Here is a 23,699-nt window from a genome sequence, read left to right as displayed (position 1 = left end):
TATTTCCAGGCTACCTACTTTAGTGGTTACTATATGAGCCATTATGATTTGGATTATGCCCTTGTAAACACCTTACAGACACAATAACTCTGTAGAGATCATAGGCTACGTAACCAAAAGTTCATTGGTCATAGGGGACTGTCATTGTTCTTAGTGTATAATCACGTTATTTTGGATAAAACATATTGACTGATTATATTTGCAAATTAAAGAAAATAAATGGTTAGGTGTAAGGGTCCGATATCCCAGAGGTTCTTAAGTTAAAGCCAGAAAATCCCCAGAATAGTATTGGTGGTCCCCGAATGCCCTTGTCAAAGTTTTGACCTTGAGGAAAACACTTAAGTTACACGTTACTTCAAGGGGTCCTGTCCTAGTAATAGACTGCAGCCTGAGTGGCTTGGATTTAAAAACTGCCTACTTAAAAAACAATAAACAGCTGAAAACGCATGTTTCTAAACATGATTTGTTATGATCCCTGCAGGTGAGTATTGGATGATTGGAATACTGGAGAATACAGGGTGAATACTGGATTATTAGTTTGCATATCTTTTGAACAAGACAGGCGCACTATCTTTCAGAATTTATGACTAAATGAGCTGTGAAATAAAACTCTTCACGTCATATTTTCAAATGTATCCTTGGAGCGTACTGTCCTTTTAAAAATGGTTTTACCTCAGAGTCCATTTGCATAACCAAATCTGATAGTTGATGCAACCCCAAAAAAAACCACCAAAAAAAAACGTTCTGTCTAGAATTTTACATGTGGCAATGCTGAATCAACTGGAGAATCCCAGGAACTTACACAAGAAGGATAATAATTAGTGTAAATAAACAGCCTACTACATTTGTCGCACAGGGAGCTTCACTCGTAGATAAGTCTGAAGGAAAGCAAGAAACACAAACCCACATCCAGGCAGACGATCTTAAGTAGCAAATCCTGTTCACTCACCTCCCTCTTCCCTCACGTTCGTTTGTCTTCTCCGTTTAGATCCCAGCTTAGAATTTAACACACTGAGGGAGCTTCTAACGAGGGTTGCATGATGATGACCATGTTTTAAACCTTACTCCGATATGATGGTCAAAACAGGGGATCGACAATAACGTGAATAGGTATTCCATAGCAGAGCCCGGAAAAGTCCTCTTGAGAAAAAAAGAAGTGTAATCCCTCTCTTATCCTCTTTAATACCCTTGCAAGCAACATGAGTCAACCAGGGAGAGAGAGTGGGTAGGAACGTGAAGGAGGAAATGGAAGGGAGGGAATGGAGAGTGAGTTAGGATGTGTCTGTGAGTGAATGTCCTTTCACATTCTTTCAAACGTCATTCTATCACAAAAACTCCTTTAGGCTTTCAGTTATTGATTCATCCTAACACGTAATCACACACAACACATGAAATCAGTGATTCTTCCATGATCACACTCACTCTGTGATTAAGATTAAATCAGTTCCTCACTGTACATTGTTCACTGAACACCTCTCTCTCTGACCCACCTCACACACATGAAACATCTGATGATCCCACACTGAATACATCTTTCATCACCATACGCAAACATACAGGGATGTAATCTCTGATTAAAACCAGAGAGCGACTGACACAGTCACACTGTTTTTTTTTTTTTTACACTGCTCATGAGAGGACAGGATAATGCAGAGTATTCACCACTGGGGAATCGGTTTCAGCACTGCCGCTGGGAATTGCTTGCCAATTCAGCGCTGAACAGGGTTAGGATCTGTCTCGGCCTGTTCAAGAGAAGTCGGAGTGAAATCGCACTCTGCAGTGACAATAGACCCCCTCATCAGCAGAAAGGATTCAAAAGGCTAAGCTCACCTTTGCGGAGAAGCATGTTGTGTGGAGAGGGGAGAAACTGGTCCAAAGTTCACTGCAGAAGCAAGTTTCATTGATCGTCTGACTGGGAAACATTGTATATGGCGACAAAGTTATGGCTAGGAAACCATACTGCACTTTCCACAAACATACAGTTTTTGCCTTGTATATTTTGCAACATTTGTCAAAAATGTTCGTCAACAAAAGCTGTAATGCAGCAATAACAATATGGCTGTTATCCAGCTTTCCATTTAAATAGCATTCGAGCGATGAAGATTACAAGTTCTAACAAGTATTTATAGAGGGTTGTGCTCCTAATTTAAGGTCTCCAGGTGTACCCGAGGGTGTTTACGCAGGGTGAGAGGACCATTTAGGTTGGGGTGAACGGCGGATCGGTTAAGATTGTAGCACCTAATCATTGATGGAAGGGTGGGTCGATCCGGTCATATGTCTTTTTTATAAACTGGGCTACCTTTTGGGAACGAACCTACCGTGAGATAAAACGGTTGGAAACACTTTATATTGTTTAAAGTCCAAATAAAGTGAAACTCCTGTTTAACCAACATGACTCCAGAAGCATTTTTTATTTGGATGCCCCTTCTTGGAGCTCCATGATTTGGATTTTTTTTTTTTAATTTTCATAATTTGAAAAACTAATCTGCTCGCTCTCTTTACTATCCAAAAATCAGTTTAACAAAAAAAGTACAAAGATTATTATCCTTTTAAGGCAACACAAGCAGTGTTCAAAAATGGTCACAGAGGTTTTTCCATTCTGACAAGCCTGCAAACAATAAACGCAAATATTAAAATGCTACAAACCATTTAATCAGGCATAAGATGGCAAATAAATAGATTTGCACTTTTATAAGAAAGAAGGAAACACTTGTGTGTTGTTGACCAGCAATGGTCCAAGAGTCCAATCAAAATATGTGCTAGTTTGTACTAGAAGCTATTATACATTGTCTATTATGCACAATACAGCATGAATGTAAATTATTTTGCAAAAATGGAAGGGTTCCAACAGTCGCTGGTGAACATGTTTTTGCCACCTTGACAGTGGAAATAGACCAATATAAATGCCACGTAGATGCGACCTAAAACTCATTGACACCCATCACCAAATGATTTGCAAAAATATATTTCCTCAAAAACTTTTTGACTTGTTCAACCAATAAAGTTTTGGAAAACAGTTTTTTGTTATTGTAATAAAGGCCTAATACAATACGGAGGATGTGACAATTTCCCATTTCCCCCCATCATTGTTTTATTGCCATCCATATGAATTGTACGAATCAGGGTAAACAATTGGAACAAACAATTTTCTTCAAATGATCGAAACTTCATACATACTTTGCACACCATACATTCATACACTGGTTAATGATGCCACCTTGGCTCAGCATAGAAAAACTGCACCTTTCCTGAACCCAAAGTATAACCATGAACTATGGTATCCGTTGCAACATCTCAAGTGTTAATGGTTGTAAAATCAACAGTCTTTTCGTCATTACAGTTTTAATGATTACAGTCACACGCAAGCATCAAAATCCTGATCTCTGATCCTTGGAAATGGATTTTGTGACCATTTATTCAAACCACCGTCCTTCTGGTGCTTCTCTGAACGTGAAATACCCTGCAGATTATCTACATCACTCAGATTATCTGTGCTTTAGTCAGATCTAACCATCAAATAAATAAAACAATGTCATATAAAGAAATAATGTATTAGGCTGTTGAGGCTTTAAAATGGGAGACTGAACTCAAAGCTATTACTGGGTACAGAGATGTAATGAGACAAGTCCATAACACTGTCAGAGGCACTTTTTGAGAATACTTCACAAGAAAGAACTGATTTTAGCATTGGATACCCACAGTGCTTGTGTATGCTGAGTGAACTTTCCCTGCAATAACTGCTTAATTTAACAACAGCAAAATGCAGAAAAAAACATCTCAAGACCGATATTAGCTCAGCATGGCAAATCTTGAGTGTCGTGGTTTCATCACAGAGCAAGATCTTCAACGTCTTCTTCCAGTGTGCCAGTGACATTGATGACGGATACTCAAATATGCAGAGGAAAGCTGAAACTATTCCAACCGTTTTCTCAAATAAAGACGTGAACAGTTGTCAGAAAAGACTGATCCAAAAAAATACTTCACTATCCCAGAAACGAAGAGTGCATCAAAAAAAAAAACTGCTGTGCTATTGTGCATATAGAAAGAACAAAAAAACTGTGTTGACTCTCAGCTTAGTGGTCAACCATTTCAAATCCTAAGTACAATTTTGACTGAACAAAGAGCCTGTTGAACGAAGATTTGCACATAAAGAAAGCGGTTCACCGCGCCCCGCGCAGTTTGTTCTGAAAGCTTCCTAAATGTCTGCAGAAATCAAGCATTAAAAGTTAAAGGGCTGCATTTTGTGTTTTTTTCCTTGGGACATTCATTAATAAAGGCGTACATCCCTTTTTTTTTGATTTTGGTGAAAAGATTCATGATTTAGGTCCAATTGCAAGTTTGCACTGAATGTTAGAATAGATCAGGAAAAATTAACGTAGAGTAGGTTACGTCAAGACAGGGGTAGATGACCATTATTTTCGGATGTCTTACAGTACCTTATGAACTTCATGTAACGTCATCAGTTGCGCAGATTGCCGAATGGAGTCGATCGACAGGTGTGTGTTTGGAGGGAAAGGTGCTCATGACCCTCCTGTTCTGGAAAGGTTGTCATTCATTCTGAGCCAACAACAGCAGGGCTCTTTAAAAAAAGAACCACTGAGCTGGAGCACATCAATACCTTTTAACATGATGGAATGGCAGCAGTTCAAAGCCTCGATAATGGCTTTCTGAGTGAGGAAGACGCAAAAATGTAAAGAATAAATGTTAATAATTGCAAAACTAAAGACGGATTTGCACATAAACTGGACTGTTTGAGTGTGAGAGCTCAGATTCCAATGGAATCACCCTCCTCTGTCATGTGATCCAGGCATGGAACATGATTGGCTCCTCCCACTTTGTGTCTTGAAGACTTTGATTGGCTGGTCTGTTTGTCAGTCATTCCACTGCCTTACCAGATGGGTTTGGAGAGATGTGTTCATTACGTGATCTTCTCATGCTGGATTTGATAGTAGCATGCCTGAGTGAAGAACAGGAGGGTTTCAGAACAGCAATTGGTACACACACTGATTTCACACTGTATATTTGTAAGCCCTGAGATAACATGCTTGTTTGCATATTTATGAGGATAATTACTTTAAATGATAGATGACAACACATGTTTGTAGCATTTTTAAGATGTTTAAGTAATTTTGGGTATTTTTGACAGGGATCCATGTAATCTGGAATTTTGTGTGAGGGGGAATATTTCCCATGCAGGTTTCGCAACGGGGTCAAATTGGCCACATAGATTTTACTGTGTTTACCAACAGAAAGCTTCTTAGTTTAAAAATATATTCTGTGTGAGCTGTGCTTCATACTTCACTACACTATTGGCAATATATATACTGTATATACGCTTGTCAACATTTGAAGTGGATCAAAACCTTTCATCAAAGTTGTCCTAAAACCTAAAACCAAAATGCGTTCTTGTTTTAGGACAACTTTGATTCTATGTTTTGTTTTGTTTTTTTAAATCCATGCATGTGTGTATGTATATATACTATAATATACACATATAAAATATACACAGTGCACACACATGTACTATGTAAACAAAAACTTTTTTGTGAAAAACCCTTATACATTATACCTTGAGTGTGGTAAACATGATGCCATGCTCTCCATGCTGTACACATGGATCCATTAGATCCTCGATGAGGCTGACCTCTGACCCCAGATTCCTTATCCTGTAGAGAACAAACAGCTATGTCAACCAAAGCATTCCTTTTTTTAAACAATGTTATTTTCTGTGCTAAAAGCATATGCATTTGAAAAGAAATGTATTATAAATGGGGGCCTTAGAAACCTTGCGATCTCATCCTTACCGTGCACGCAGAACAACAAAAAGAAAGACAGGAAACAGGTCATCCATAGACCACAAGAAATCCTGTTTCAGAAGTGCATGTACTTCCTGGGTTATCTCCTCGAAGGTCAGTTGGATGACCTGAAGCTTGTCTGAGGGGGTGAAAGTTGTGCTGTCGAAAATAAAAAGAAAACAACCTTAAAACAGTTTACCAGAGAAAAATGACAAACGTTATTAGCCAGAAATTGTTGTAAATCTCCAACCTTATTTGCTGTAAAGTCTCAACTGCTGAGGCAAAACAGGCATCCTTAGTGCTTGAGAGAACCTACACACCCACAAAATACTTCCATGAATACTGCTTCATGATCCACAGTTTTATTTCTGCTAATATAATTAGCATATTGCCTTCAAAGAGAGATTTATGAGACTTTTAGAGTCTCTCTTATATTTAACTACCTGTTGTTTTTCTCCATGTACTGTAACAGTCACAGGCCAGAATTTCCTATGAAAACAGGTATTAGTGGCAATAGCATGGATCACTAGAGGATAATGAAATCTACTGTATGTATTTCTCAGTGTAGCTGTGTGTCTGACTCACTGTTGCACCCCGAGGAAGGCGAGCAGCGCCAGGTCTGGTTGTTTGTTGAGTCGGAGCTAACACACACTCCCAGTACACATCATCCTCCTTCTCTTTCTCTAGAGCATAGAGAGTGAAGAGAGGAGGATAGAGACGGGCCAACAGCACCGGCAGGAGGAGAGCAGAGCTGCTGACCACACACCTGCCATAAACACATGCCCATGCACAAAGACAATACATCAGACATTAAAGACAACAGATGATAAAAACACAGACAAATCAGTCTGGAAAAAAATATGAGATAAAAACAACAAACATGGCAGATAATGGCCTTTTTTGTCAATTTAAACGTTTATCTCATTAATTATGATTTAGGATGTCAATTTCAGTTTGTCTCCAAATTGTGACATAATCTCATAATTTTGTCAATTGTAACTTTTTTTAAATCAGGGACTTTGGATGTCATAAGTTTCAATTCATCCTCATAATTTATGAACCCTTTAATCTCAGAAATTTGTTTCGTCCCCATTTCAAGTTTTTAATCTCCTTCAATAATTGTCCACAAGATCAAATTACTTCAGTTATGATTTTAGTACTCCTCATAAACGGTGTACATTTTGAAACCTGATTCTCTCATTAATTTTATGCCTGGTCAATAATCTCAATTTATCCCTCATAAATTTTAATCACTTTTATATGTCAAGAATTTTGTCCAATTCAAAAACTTTTTTATCACATAATTTTATTTTGCTTTTTTGATGTCCTAATTATGATTTTACCAAAGCACTGAAAGAACATTTTTTTTCTTACGTGGTGGAGGCAATTGGTTTTCCATGGTGTTTCCCCGAGTAATTTTCAACAATAATCAAAGTAATTTTTAATGTTATACAATGCACTAATATCGCAAAAATAGGTCAAATCATCTTGTGGTGTTATGTTTTTTAATGTCATAACAATTTTTTTTGTTAAGTTTTCCCACTCTAACTGTGGGCAATATAACCATAGATAGAAAATGTGTATAAATAAAAATTACTATCTTGACTTGTAATATCAACATTTTTTGGTCCCAATCCACACAACCCTTAGTACTGCCATGTATTCAGGGTTGTTCTCCATACTGTTAAGTGAGCCAATCTTACGTACCCCCAGGTTTAGGAGACTCCAGCCCTGCCTTCCCCAGCAGGGTTCTTCCCTGAACCACCTTTTCTTTTCCCCTTTTGGAGGGTCCAGCCAGTTGAACCTCCTTTCCTCTGGCAGAGGATCCAGGAAAAGAGGAATCTAAAACAGAAAAAAAAACAAACACATACATAAATATACTCAATGGGGGAATCCTATGTTATAAAAAACAGACTTGTTTGCTGTCAGTCCCCTGACTCGACACAGTTTTTATTTACCTTGACAAGCTGAAAGATGCGGCTTGAGAATAGGACTTGAATCTCATTAACATGCCCTGGGGCAGTACAATCTACCGGTTGGCCCGCCAACAACCAACATAAAAACTCATAATACGGTACCCCGACACGAAAAAAAACAAACCGACAACCATGTCTCCATCCCCCCCAGGCAGCCGACCCAGAGGATGCAAGTTGGGGTAAATCAACTGCCGGGGTTCCAAGCAATCAGGAGTAGGAAGTGACATAAATTATAGGGAACAAAATACCACCTGGGAATGACTGAGAGACAGATATTATGTTTGTACACATAAAGGTGTGGCAGTGGTTTTTAGTTCATTGCCATGGACTGTCCTAAAAGGCAATGCATCCTTAGCAAGGTATTACAGACCGGATTGTGTGTGGGTGATCACCTCTAAGGTCACAAGGTACCCCAACATGCTGAAGTGAATGAACCTGACTCGAGACTCTTCCACGCCAGCTGTTTCTTTTTGTTGTGAATTGAAGTTAGCGATTCAGTTAAACCTCTGGACTAAAATATCAACTACACAAAAAACACATTCAGCTATACATTTCAAACATTTACACATTTAATATTTATCTGTTTCCAAAACTTTGGGAGGATTCCTACGATAAAAGAAGCCCATCATCTAAAAAAGTAGAATTCTCAAAGTAGGTAATAACTTCAGCAGAACGTGCAAAAGGCAAATCCCCAAAATGCAAAACTGCTGCACAAGGTGATTTCATTTTCAAATCCCCAAGATGGGTAAAAGAATGAGGAGAATAACTGTTTTATAAATATAATTTTACATTTGTACATTGTTATCAATTCATGGTTGTCAGAAATAATTTGGTGTTTGTGTGGAAAAACTACCCTCCGTTTCGCCCAAATAAAGAACAAAAAAATGCCTGGTTAAAGTCATTTATGTATGACAATAAATGGGGCTAAATTGTAAGAATAACAAAATCAGAATTATGGATACACAAAAAGGTCCTAAATTTAATGACAATAACAATTGCCTGGAATTCTTACCTTTTTTTTATATTATGTCGCATAACATGAACAAAAAAGCCTGGAAATTGTAACAAAAAAAAGTTATTTTATTTTTTGTCACAAGTTTTGACTCCATTAAATTATAAAATTAGAATCTCATAATTTCCACTGTGGTTCAAAGTAATTTCATTTAAAGAATCTTCTTAATGTGGGCAGAAAATTGGGCCTTATCCATATGGTTTTTGCCTCCACCAAAAAAAAAAAAAAGAAAAAAATCTGAATTAGGTAATTCTTCAAATTTAAATCAGTTTTGTCACTACTTTTAATCAAAAACAGGCCATTGCCTTATTGTGATTTTAATGACCATAGAATTATGGTTATGTTTTGTTTTTGCTAGGAGTACACAATACCATTACACTTGTATACATTAAAACTTCTCTTTCTTTAACGTCTACTTGATAAGATTTCATTATCCAATAATTCCCAGGTCCAAAAACCACCCCCCCTAGGTATGATGTGTAATTTATTTGTTTTCTGCTTATTAGAGTACTTGGAATTTGTTAGCTTTAGCATCTGGGTTTTAACATCAACCTCTGTTCTGTAAATAAACTCTGTGAGTGTCAGGGGGGAGCTTCTCATGCACTAGTAAACAATGAGGGCAATGAGGTACAGTAAAGGTTTTTTTGTTTGTTTGTTTTGTGTGGAAGACTGGGGTCCTACTTCCTTCTGTTGTCACCTGCTCTCCTGCTGTCGTCTCTGTTGTAACCTGGTTTCTCCTGCTGGTCCTCCCCTATGTTGCTTGAGCGTTATGTCGATGTTTGTCCCACGCTGTCAGTGGTTTTTCCCTGTCGTTCGGGAGAATCACAAAACCTAGCCTGTTTCCAGCAACTCCAAAAAACACCAGCCTGTGGTCGGAAGCCCCACTTTTTTCTTCGGATTGAAAACCGCTAAACCCCTGCCCAGATTTTCACTGTTTAATCGCTAAGCCAAACACAATGACTCGGTTTTTTCCCAATGCAACCATTGTGATACTGCCGCTTAAATTGAAATTGTGCTAAAGAGATCAACCCACACACTCCTTACAGTGCATGAGCCTTGCTCCCTCTGTTTGTCTGAGTTCGTAGAGTCTGGGTTTGTAGTAGGAACCTGACATCCCTTTTAAGATCCCAGGTTCCTTCCCCCAACCCCCCATTAAAAAGAGCCTTCAATTGTAAGTCGGTTCCTCTCCCCATTCCCGGCTTATGGTCAACACACGCTGCCAATAGCCAGAAAAGATAATGATAACAGGCGTGTCCCTGTTTGTGAAACATACCTTCTTACCATTTTCAAAAAAAACTGCTGTTTACGTCGACTATTACTGTAAATATTAGAGCCATTTTTTTTTGGCCCCATATTATTTGTAATAATATTAATAGTTATTTTTAATAACAAAATACTATACCATTATATTAAATTAATATGAGTTATCAATCCCATCATAAACATTTTTTAAAATAATTTTAAAAAATGTAAATTTTTTTAATTCTAGTTTAAAATGAACTGTTGTTCCTATTTTAAAAACATGTTTAAAAAGAAAATGTGAAGTTATTTTTTTTGTGATTTGGTAAAAGGCTGAAACATTTTTCAGCAGAAAGCTATTTGCCTGCTCCAGTCCTTTAGTGTCACCCCATCGAATAAGAAACTCATTTATGCAATATACTGAAATATATTAAAACCAAAATTAAACCCCATTCCTGTTACGGTGACCAAAAGTTGTGGCAACAAGTTTGTTGGCACCGCTTTTCACCGATTTTAGAGTCCAGTTCCCCCTTTTCCTGGAAAACTCGTGAACAACTCCCCTTCAAAATGTAGTGTCATCTTCATTCAAGAGTATAACAAAACACCCCCTGTTTTTTCCCCTTGGAGAGAAAACAAAATTAAACAATTTAAAATAACTCCATCTGAAGTTTTTTTCTTTTCTTTCGTGAGACTTTAAAACACAAAAAAAGCATAAGAATGTGTGTGCGTCAAGTTTGTTTTGATTCAGTTTTTGTAGAAAATCAAAAGCACCTCAAAGACCAAATAACAAACCTACGTGAGGGAAACTAACAGGTAAAAAAGGAGCTACATTTTCTTTTTTCCTTTTGTTTTCAGTTTGCCCAAAAAAAAATATTTATTTTGAAATTATTTGTTTTAATATGTAGAAGGGAAAATGTTTTATTAGAAAGCAAATAAGGCAAGAAAAGGGCCAAATGAGTATATTGTGAAACATATCCCCCCCCCTAACTACAATGCTGGTGGTCCCACCAATTAAATATAAAACCAGAGGATTTTGGTTTGAAACCGAGTCCCCCTTTAATCCAGCCAAATGGGGTGGTCCCACACATATAAATAAAAACCAAAAATGTGGTTGAGCGCAAACACAAATAGTCCAATCTCCGAGAAACCATTCATGTTGTTGCGTTTGAAATGCACCCTTTAGTACAGGCCAAACTGCGTAACAACAACTCCGTTCCCTGACGCTGATCATCCAGCCACATGCCATGTATTCTCCTCGACACGAAAACCCCAGGTAGCCACACACTTGAATCATTTCAAGAAAAGAGTTGCGGCGCTCATTTTGTGAAGTCACTGTCTATTTCGCATACATGGTGATTGTCATCAAAACTCCATCGCAGTTTTTTGTCATTTGACACTGGACGATGAAGACACGGGGTGAAGTGGAAGTTCAGCTCCCACACGCAGCATCCAGTGCAATGACGCATGTTAGTCTAGTAAGACGAGTCAATCGTATATCTCCCACGAGGACTGTATTCCTGACATGAACACCCCCCACACACAGTCAATAATATCAACTCGATCATAAACAAATGTCCGTCATAAATATTCAGGTTAGAAAGAACTTTTTGTTTTTAAATAAAACCTTTTTGAGCACTGATGATCAATCGACACAGTTAATGACATTTCAAATGCTTGAATTTTTTTTTTAACTTCCTTTTCCTCACAGTATCCTGATAAACAGTTTTAATAATTACATAAACAAATTTCTTAAACTGAAATATATAACTGCTCCAGTACTGAATACCAAAGTAACGGATATTAAGGATTTTTCGAGGCTCTGTAACATTAAGAAGGACTTATGAAAATTGCACTGAAATTGAAACTGAAACATTCGATTGTGCATCACAAGAATAAATCACATTTACAAAATATTGACAACAGAAAACAGGTATTTTATGTAATAATAGGAACATTATAACTGTTGTTAATGCCAACATTGGTGAGCCTATAAGGACATTCCTACATAAACTATTTCTTAAAAGCATTAAAAAAGTGCGCAAGGTTAACCCTCAACAAAAAAATTTGAATGGTATTTGTTACAGACATATACAGAAAAAATAATAACATAAAACATAAAAACAACAGCCGAAAACCTGATAGGGTTCCAAAGTCCGTGTGCATGTGGGCCATGACTTGGCACTGCCGTTGGTAAGGATCACGCCTGTGGCAGGTTGTGGGTAGGGACAAGGTAAGTCGCCCAAAACTGCAAAGCGATAAACAGTAGGAATAGTAGCTCCAGGAGAGAGTAGGAAAGCGTTAGAAATCAGCATAATAATCTGAAGAAAGAAAAAAAAAATAAAAAAAGGTATTAAGGTTGGACACTTTAACATAGGGTGCAAGGGCGTTCTTGAATGTACACTGTTATACATTTCGTCCATCGGGCCATCTGACCCACACCCCTTGTAGAATAGCTAGAACACAGGACATCATCAGCAACTATCATCTTTCACAGTTTTACGAATAGTTTTTAGGAAGCGTTAGTTTTTAAGAAGACCCCTACGACCAAGTCCTCACTCCAAGTGGCTTCCGGATGTCAATGGGGTTTCACCTGAGACCAATCGGCCTAATACGTGGGCCTCATGAGGTCGACTGTCCTTGGTAGACATGGGTATGGTGAAGCTGGTCCTTGAATGGGGCTCTATCCTGCTCCATCTGCATTACTCATGACAGGAAGGAGGTATCCCAATCATGCCCCATACACAAAGTGCGCCCTGGCTCCACTGCTTGATTTGATTAGAACGCAGCAGCCACTTGCCTAGAAAGAAAATCAGGACATCTCTGTTTAACTATTTACTATACAGGGTTTTGTAAATAATCCATTTTGAGTTCCCCCCCCCCACAAGAGTCCGGTATACCGTTCATCAGCTGGCGACGAAAAGACATAGCAGACGTGCACCTATCTTAAGGTGAAGAGGTCAAACTTTTCTTTAAAACATATCTGCAAGAGGAGAAGAACCACGAACCACCCTTCATAACGTCCAGAAACCACTTTTATAATTCTATAAAGGCTGAAATGATAAACAGACTGGCACACTCACCTGCCTGTGTTCTCATCCAGAAAGCGGCTCCACCCACAATTGCCAATGGGAAGATGTGATGAGGTGGGGCGAACTACGGAAGGGAATGGAGGGGTGTGGAGGAGAATGAGGTGGGGAGGAGAAGATTGGGGTTTTTTTTATAGTTGAGAGGAGGAGGGGGTTTGAGCGAGAAGAGTTAGGTTGGGAGGGGTTGAGGGAGAAGAGATAAATGCAAGAAACAGCATACAGAGAAAATACGAAAAATAAATTGTACACCAATGTGCTGTCTGCTCGTGATTTACTGTTGCAACAATCTATCATTACCATCATTAATAATGTTGCATGCCGTTCCGTTGTTCGTTTGATTTTATATCAGATTACCTTTACCGCCACGTTAAATCTTGTAAAAAGAGTCTGTTAAACACACAAATCCAATTTGCTACAAACTAAAACCTACCTACAAACGTACAACAAATTGTTACAGTGCTTACAGTAAAAATACCCTTATTACTGTTCTCACGCATCAAAACCAGCTTTGGTCATTGGTTTTACAGTGTTTTATCGGTGGGTCGTCGAATATTTAAAAATATAAATGTTGAAACATATGGAGCACACATTTTTGCTCCTCTTTTCGAAAGCGGAAACAAGAGAAATGCTGATGGTAGAAACTAAACACACGACAACCGACACGCACTGTGCAAAGGTATGAAGGAAAAAAAACACACAGGGAGGAAAATAATTGGATTATCATCGCAATTACTCATCAGGCACGATTCACTAAGACGGAGGACCTCAAGCGCATTGGAAAAGGATACACTACGTGTCAACCTAAAAAACCATTTTCAGGGCACAACGAAGTGCCACTTTCAAAACAATCAGGTGGTACATATCTTTTACCAAGGGTTTGCACGCAGGAAAGCCTCTTGGATGGACATCACAACAGATGTGATGTAATCTTTCTATGCTTATAGGCTATTACCGACACGAAGGATCCGGCCGGATCATTATGGGAAAAGGGGCAGAATCTAAAAACTGAAGGGTTTTGGTTTAAAACGGAGCTTATTACAGATACAGTGTAATTGTGTAATCGATTAGGAGCCTCTAAAAGGAAAGGATTCAGAGGGTTTTTAGAAATACAACTTTAAAATCTTTTGAACAGCATCTGTGGCCACAAAAGAAGAAACTGTATTCGGACACGAAAAATAAGTTTTCAGCATGCCCCAAATTTTTCTTTGGGGGGGGTGCAAATTGTTAGCACAGTAGAGAAGAGATTGCCACGAAGGTCCAACCAAAAAAGATTAAAATCTGAACGCCACAGGTGCATGATTGGTGCCCACCGGAGTTGTTCCTATATGTACTAACATGATTGTGTAACTGAAGTAAACTCGGAGGTCTGAATGCAGGAGTCCGTTGTAGGGTAAGAATATACTGATACCCAGAGAATTAAGATAAGGAGATCCGAGCATCATCGGGTGGAAAATCCAAAACTAAATTCCACATTTTTATAGTATCCGTCCTCGCTGGTTTAGTTTAAACGACGTGACTTGCCAAAAGGGGGACGGCGCGCAAGAAGTGTAGGCCGTGAAGATTATACAGCTGTGTAGTTAGCACTAAAACAATTGCGCCATCATATGTCGGCACACCCCAATTTTCTCAGACGGGTATTTTAGAAAATAAACCAAGCACTATAAGCTCATAGGGAGTAAAAATAGCTAATAAAACGGAAACTTCATAAAAACCCTGTAAAAATTAATTTAACAGAGCATTAAAATAGCGAAACAACAGTAAGTAAAAATAACCATACAAACTATAATACATACAAACTAAAATGTCAGTGCTTACTTGTACACACTTTGTCGGAAAATTAAAAGATGAAAACATGAGTGAGATATAATCTAAAAACAAACTAATACAATTTGTTTTTCAGCACCTAAAAAGGCTTTACTGAGTCAATAAGGGTTTGTCTGTAGTGTGCTGTCAGTGCAAAGCGAAGTTAGATAACGGGAGTACAGTTTGGCTAAACTGGGAGCTTCTAGGCGGTGTATGTATTATTGGAGTATCGTTATTAGTGCTATCAAACTATTATCACGACTCATGATTTTGCTATAATGTTCCTGTGTAGTGAAGGCGATAAATTGGTTGGGTTCTGCATATATTCTACACCTGATTCTGAGTGCATATCATGTGTTCTATCTGATCATGTTCATGTATCGTAAGTGCGTGTGATCTGTGTATTGTACGCGACCTAAACGGGCTTATGCACAGTCTGCTTTGTCTTATGTAATGGTGTGAGTGGCCTTTTGTTCTCGTAGAAAGGTCGTGCGGTAGTTCGCACGGACCCTTGTACATAGTGGCATCGCATGTTATCGCGTGTTGTTGATTGATACTTTCGAGTGTCGAGTCAGCTTGTGGGACTAGATAGAATACTGGGGATGTTGCGGATGCTTAGGGCTTTGGCATATGGGCTCGTGATTATGGCTATGTCTATTTAATATTGCCGCTCCATGTGGAATGAAAAAGAAGGCGTGGTCGCGGTGAGCAAAGGAACCAGTGATGTTTATCTGACTAGAGTACTGCATAATCCATACGTTAGAGTATATCGCCCGCATCCTAAGATAAATACACACACATACAGTATAGTATAAAAATATTTACATGTATATTCAATGAAATGTATGATTATAAATATTAATATAGTTCTTATAAACGATAACATTATGTGTGTGTTGTGTCTGAAAATCATATTCATCAGATGTTATCTTTATATACGCAGTAAGACATACTAATAGTCATTTATGTAAACAAAAACCGTTTAGTATTGAATGCGATTTAATCCGGATTAATCTGACTGCAGTAGTTTGATTCTATTATCATGTATGACATTACAACAGCGTTTGACTTTAAATCCTACAGGGGACAGTTATAGCTCAGGGCGCAAGGGCTGTCTTATGCTAGGGACCAAACACTCATTCATACAGCCCTCACCAAAACAAAGAGATGAAATACAGTTCCATGCGCCTAAAAACAACATGTATTGATAAGGAGATCACTACATGGAGCCAGTAAAGTGGACCCAGAAGGTTAGCACTGGCCCTGTAAAGGAATCCCAGCAACTGGAGAGACCGATAGAAGGAGCAGAATAACGAAAAAAAGGGATGAGATTAACAGAGAGGGCAGAGATAGGAGATAGAACGCAGAAGAAATGACCCACTCCTGTACTATGGTGGGTTGGGTGTAAAGTTAAAGTATAAAAGGTGCTGTGACCACACAGGTATGACATGAGCCTTATTAAATCGTTGATCCTCACAGAATCAGCCCGCCGAAAAGTGTGCCAGTTGGTTTTAAGAGGGAAGAAGCAGAGTGAGGTAGGAGAGAAAGGGGGGCAGGGAGGGCCTAGGAAAAGAAAAGGAAGAGACAGCGAGTTTGTGTGTTGACTCCTGTTTTGAGTAGGAGGAAAAATGCTTGGTTTTACACAGTGGCCCAACTTTAGTCCACGTTCTAGCCGCGTTACACTAAACAAGTGCTCGACAAGTATAACAAACAAATTTTGAACTTAGAGGCAGGGAAGATGAGCACGAGCCTGGCTTGTCTGTTGACGCAATTTAAAGTGACTGGCATTTGACGACAGGCTAAAGTGCTCTATAAGGCCTACGCTAGGCTATACATGGAGCGCAAGTGCAGACCCAGAGTGGACTCCGCGATCAGTAGTATCTTGGTCCAGGGAAAAGTCTTCGCAGAAGTTGGAGCGGCGTGTCGAATCCGCGGCAATCTTCCTCATCCTCATCTTCATGATGAAAGAGTCATGGGAGTCTCTATAGTTTGAGCACGGCAGCTGTTCCGTAAATGCCAGTCTTTCGGATATCCACCAGAACCTTCTGTCACAAACAGTATAGCTAGCCGACGGATGAGGATTTTTATATGTAGCGATGGATGTTATGGAGTACTTGAGGTGCAAACCATCAAACGGTGGACACTAAAGCCAGTGCTGGTTCTTCTACTAGGAAGATATTTACTAGTAGAGAGAGAACTAAACACACTATACACCGGAAAAGAAAAATAGGTCAGTGTGTAGATAACGCGAAAAAGAGAAGCAATAAATAAATTATGAAAATAAAATCTAAACTAGAGCAAATAAATATATAAGCAACAAAGCCATCATATGCGCGAATAGTGCAAACAAAAACTATTTCTAAAAAAACAAATACTTAACCAATCAAAGGCAATAAGGACAAATAAATATACACAAAATAAGTCCAAAAGCTAATAAATAAATATATAAATAAAAAAAATACTAATAAATACATTTTAAAAGATGATTTTGAATTAATCGAAGGTTGTTAAACACTTGTAGGTATTATAGCAAACCCGATTACCAAGGGGGGAAGTTGGGGGAAACGGTAAAATGTGATTAAGTTTCGTAGATATTAAAGAGAAACGAGGACAATTTGAGCCATAGTAATGTAGAAAATGTTCAAATTTCACAATATTAGTTGTAATTTCCACGAATACGACAATAAAGAGTGAATATCAAATGTGTAAGACGCTGAGAAAAATGTAAGTCATTTTACAGAGAAAGGGGAAAAGAGAATAAGTTGAAATTTTAAATGTTCAATGACTGCAGAAATCCTGATAGAATGTCTGTACAGAATCTCACAATCTCAAAAATGGGACCACAGAAGACAAGTTTGGACGGATTTACACTAAATAGGCCAACAGTTAACCACTCTGTGGCACCTCCTACTTCTTATACACCGTAGTGCAAAGGTGCGTGGGGGCACTGAGAGAGACAAGTTTGACTCAAGGTTTAAGGAAGTAAGGAATGTATGTCCCATCCTTAGTACTAAATACAAGGTTTCTAGAATTTTGGCTTCAACGGACTCAGACTTATGGTCTTCTTTGTAGAATTTATAGCCTTATCTATGCATGGCCCAAACCAAAATGTTTTTCTCAGTGGGTGAATAGATCTGGACTGCCAGCTGTGGACAATTTTCCGTACCAGGATCCTGATGACAACGTATGGGTCTGGATGTTGGAATGTTGGGAAAATGTGCACAAAGGCCTTGTCATGTCACTGAAAAATGCAAGGTCGGGGGGAAAGAGCAGTAACTGGTAATAGGGGAGTAGCCATATGTTGTTCAAGAACTCGGGAGGGGGGGATATCCTTTCAGCGAGGATGGTGCCCCCTCAACAACAGCAATGGTGTAGCCCCACGTTGAGCACCACTGCCACAACGCAATCGATGCAACCCCATACCATCAAGAGATTTGCAGGCTTCTGCAACTGTGGAGCGCTAGGGTAACACAACCTTGGAGGGGTGACCCGTGCTGTCGTGTTTAGTCAGATGAACGGCTCGGATCCACAATGGGTTTTTCCAGAAAAGAGAACTTCAAATTTGGTGATTCGGGCTGAACACAGAACAGTTTTCGTCAATTTGCCCACAGTACATGGTTTCTAAATGAGCCTGGGGCCCCCGATCAAAACAACCGCCACTGAGCATTTACGGGATTATGTTGTAGAATATTTGGCTTCTTTGTTTTGACCAACAGAGTATTTATAGCACGGACAGAGGGGCGGCGGGCGAAGGAATGGCAGGTGTGGAGTGTTGTTTCAAAGACGATGGTTTTTCTGGAATGTATTCCTGACGGCAATGTTGTGATCTGCCATTTACACTAGTGCATCCGTATTGATCCGTAGAACTATGCAGACTAATGGGCGACCGAAGGGCCCGAAGATCACAGGCATCCACCTATGGGTTTCGGCCCTCATTGAAACCTTCAGCACAGCGGAGAGGATTACGTTCCCGATTCTCTAAAAATTCGTTGGATGATATTATGCACTGTAGCATGATGATAACTTCCCAATACTCTTTGCAATTTTTCTGCTCGAGAAACTCCTTTCTGATAATTTCGATGGTCTGGGTTCGCCAATTATTTTTGTCGCCGCAAGCATTGGAGAATATTGGTGCATCCTCTGCCATCCGTGACTTACTGGAGAGAACACTACCCACCTGCTGATAGGGCTCTTTGGTATAAACCAACCTAGATGCCAATTGACCTTAATATATGTTAAAAAAAAATGCATCCTACGAGCTGTGCCTTATATGTTAAACATTTTAACTGTTACCCAGGCACTCCTTTATTGCTTACCGTGTACCAACGCTTTTTGGAATGTGGTGAGCTCTCATTGAAATCCAAAAAAATGAGACAATATTTGGGCGGGACATTGTCAAAATGTACACTTCAACATTGATAGCATATATATTCTATTGTCAATAAATATAAGGGTATGAGATTTGTAAATTATTCCATTCCTTTTACTCCACATGTGACAGTGTCCCAACGTTTTTTCGAGGGGTTTATACTAAACTAATTCTATAGGTGAAAACGAAAAAAATAAATCAGTCCTTAAAAAAAAAATACAAAAGAAACACTGGTAACAACGTTAGTATAGGGACCAATTTTAATATTAGAATCAGTTGCTTAGTTGCAATGACATATTAGTAACAATTGATATTGCATGGCTATTTCTATATTCCTACATCCTACCCAGTACCTACAACTTAGAACAAATACCTTACGAACTATAATGAGCAAAAAATTAAGCCATTAATTGAGGCAAAAGTAGAGTTATGGTTGTTACTGAGAGAATTTGACCTACCTTAAATAGACAGTGTGACCAAACTAAAAAAACTGATCTTCTAAAGGGCCTACTCCACCCCAAACATGACGAATTTTGTCAATTTAATCACTTACCCTATGGTTAACACTGTTAGTATAAGGGACCAATCTATATTAATAGGTGCTTCGTTAGCACAGAACTATTACCTTAAGATAGTTTGGGATATGACGACCAAGACTGAACATTTCTAGGGCTTACCATACTAATCCTTGGCAGTCCTAAACCAGCGAACTTCTAGAATACTAACTCAGCTAGACTGAGCCAAACATAACAGTAGCCATTATTGCCTGGCAAAAAGGAGGTAGTTAATGTGTTTGCTAATGAATACTCAATCTGCCATCAGAACTAAGAGTGTGACACAAAACAAACAATCTGTGTTATATAAAGGGATACTCCACCCCAAAATGAAATTTGTCATTAATCACTTACCCTCATGTGTGTGTTCCAAACCAGTAATAATCGTTCGTGATTCAGAACACAATTTAAGATTTTGGTGAAAACCTGGAGGCTGTGACTGTCCAATACTTTCAAGTAAATAAAGTGTCACGGTTCATAAAAGGTATGAAGTTGTTGGTCAGAAACTCCATCGCCATCAGACGTGCACTCGGGTTATTATGAAAGCAACGGGAACACTTTTGTAAGCAAAACAAACAAAAATAACAACTTTTATTCAAGAATTCTTTGCTGAGCGGTCTCCTCTGTGTGTCTCCATTCCAACGTATGCTGTGTATGTCTGCTGTGTCATCCGCACAACAAGGATTTGGCTGATTCTGCGTGTATCTAGTTTGATTTGAAATAAAACCGGTGCATCATTGTGGCGAGACACAGAGGAGACTGTTGACAAAAGGAATATTGTGTATAAAGTCATTTGTTTTTTATTTCTTCGCTTACAAAAAGTGTTACCGTGCTTCATAAACCCAGATTGCACATCTGATGGCAGATGGAGTATTCTGAAGACAACTTCCTACATACCTGTTATGGACCTTGACAATGTTATTTACTGGGCAGTATAAGCGACAGTCAAAAGCCATCCAGGTTTTCATCCCAAATGATCTTATTGTGTTCGGAAGACGAACAGAGCTTTTATGGGGTTTGGGGACGGACCAGTGGGGGTAAGTGATTAATGACAAAAAGTTGCATTTGGGGTGGAGTATCCCTTTAAAGGTACCTTCTGTGTTATGACAAAATCATTAAGTGGTTCTAGTGAGTTACCCACCACTTCGTAGCAGGTAGACAGTGGCCCCCCTTGCAGCAGGCAGTCGTTCCAATAATCATGCAGGGTTGTCTGATTCATCCGGGCCAAGCGTAAACAGCAGACACCCAAACCCCCCCCCCTGCACCCCACCAGAAATATCGCTACCCCCCCCCCCCCCCCCCCCCCCCCCCCCCCCCCAAGGCGGCACAAACCCTCCGCAGTCTTCAGAAAACCAATGTTAGATAAACTTGGGCTGAACAAACTCTCAGGCCCCTTGTGCATCGAAACGAAGCTATCACTTCAAATAGAGCAAGTCAGACCGAGAGATGTCTTAAACCAATATATTGAAATAAGTCGATCTGTATATATGGAAAGATGGAAACATTCATGAAGCCAATAGCCAAAATAATTTCCCTTGCAAATATTGTCTGATGTTAGTAGCTCTGGCATCATAGGACAGGCAAAGGCCTTAGGAAAAGGACGACTTGAGAGCAGGGTCTAATACACAGATATACATACTTACTGACAAGGGTTTGCAAGGGGCATGACATCCTCCCATGACTAAGTAGATCACCAACTGAAGAACAGTAACACCTGTACAAAAAACAATTACAAGAAAATTAAGGACATTCTTGCAACTAGGAAAATGAGCTGAGATGCGATGAGATGGAGGGATACATACAATAAAAATAAATCACAGGACTTTAACAATAATTCTTTATTTATTGAAAGAACAATCAAACAGTGTGCATGGACGAAAAGTTACATTTATGTCAGTAATTCAACTCAAATTCGTGAAAAACTTGTATAAAATAAATTCAATGTGCACACACAGCCTGAAAGTGAGTTTACGTCTGTGGTTCTTTTAATTGTGATGATTGTTGGCTCAGCCATTTAAACAAAGAGACACGCAACCTAATTATCACCTGAGTTCAACAGATATAGAATATGGTGACATGCCAATCAGCTTACTCAACTGCAAAACAGAACCTGCCAAAGGTTTTTTGTTTTTTGACTGTGGAAACTGTAACATTATAATGACTGTGTAGAGACTGCAAGCCACTGAAACGGAGAAATTTTCTGTGGTTAAATGAAATTGGAAGATGTATTGACAACACAGCATTCCATAACTTTACAGCGCTTCTTCATTTTAAATTTGACTGTCCAAGAAAATTGTCATCCAGGTTTTCCAAGGACATTATACACACTCTGAACTTTGTCCCACTATAAGCATGAAAAAAATGCACTGAAAGGAAATCAGATTAAGGTGAATCAAAGTCTCCTGACTTTTAACAGATGGGAACACAAACAATTTTAAATAGAAAGAAGATCTCAAAAGGAGAGGGGGGCTACAGGTTGAAGTTGCACTATGTGTATTTGTGAAAACAACTTGTAAAGAACCAACTGGAGGTTCTGCATTAAATACGAATTTGAAGATTTTATCAATTTTCATCAGATTAGAAGTACGATAAAATCTATTTGATAGTTTTTAATATAGTTAACTTTTGAATTAGAGAGATGTTTGGAAAATTATCAGTCCAGCCCTGTGAGAGGAATATCACTTAGAACTAAAAACATCTTTGAGAATTCAGGACCACAGCAAGTTACACTAAATCTGATTTAACTTTTTCATCTAGTTGGTCTTAACTAGTCTCTGGTGACACTTAACTAAACATGTATATCAAACATGGCTCAATATTAAATTGTGACCTCACAACATGACAGTTAACTAAATGAAATCGTTTTTGCAGATATGTTCCAGTAAATGGATAGGAAAAGAAGTTTTGTGCACTGTGCACTTTAGAGAATGTCTATACTGTACACTTAAGATTCATTTCAATTCTGTTTTGCATGACATGTTTCCTTTAATCCGATGGAGTAAGAAAACGACAACCAACATCTCGTTCCATCGCCTGAGGTATCACCAAAGGGAAACACGTAATGCCTTCACTTGTCTTTAATGGTGTGTGCTGAATGCGTACTCTGAATAGTGCCGGAACAGATGGTGCATATCACTAATAACAAGATCACGGATAGCACGTGAACGCCGCAGGCAGGAGGTTAGAGAGGCCGAGTTTGGGACCCGTGAGCGAGACAAGCGGCCAATCGTTCCAATTCAGATTTCTGCAGAAGCCCTGCGCGGACTGACCGAGGAGGAGTCAGGGATCTAAGAGTAAAAAAATAAATAATAAAATAACCCTTATGGAGAAACTACAAATCACAAATAATGGCACACACGTAGTGGTGTGGTGTGACACTAGGACCCACAAATTTTGTTGCCAATCGTGTCTTGATCTGTATAACAGGACAACTTCTAAACTTCTGAAAACCCAATTAAATATATTCTATCATATTAGTTATATATATTTGTTATTTATGTATGTTATGTTAGGTTATGTTAGTTCGTTATGTTATATTATATTAATTATATTCTATTATATTATCGATAGTATAGCTTCCAGTGTAGTGTCTGTATCACATATATCTTATTAATTGCTGTATTTTGCATTAAATTTATTTTATACTTACCCTTTAATTATTTTAAAACATGTAGTTGTGGTTTTGAACATTTTTTTTTTCTATAGATTATTTATTATACTCTTTATGAGATTATTTACTTAGTTATTTTAGATATTTTTTATTAAAATTTAATATAATCTTTTCGTTAAACTTTTTTTTTTTTCCTATTTTTAGTATCAGTTTCAGTTCACAATACCAAACCCTGTGTATCCATTAGGCCTCTTC

At 38.6% G+C, this 23,699-nt stretch overlaps 1 pseudogene; it reads right to left on the bottom strand.

Annotated features, from left to right (window-relative positions):
* Positions 1–4,619: 4,619 nt before the first annotated feature.
* LOC122144248 overlaps positions 4,620–23,699 on the bottom strand; it is a 30,633-nt pseudogene continuing 11,553 nt past the window's right edge.

This window comes from Cyprinus carpio, unplaced genomic scaffold, assembly GCF_018340385.1.
Source record: "Cyprinus carpio isolate SPL01 unplaced genomic scaffold, ASM1834038v1 S000006625, whole genome shotgun sequence".
In the NCBI taxonomy this organism is placed as follows: Eukaryota; Metazoa; Chordata; class Actinopteri; order Cypriniformes; family Cyprinidae; genus Cyprinus; species Cyprinus carpio.
Note: the sequence above shows the minus strand (reverse complement) of the source record. Positions and strands in the feature narration are given on the sequence as shown.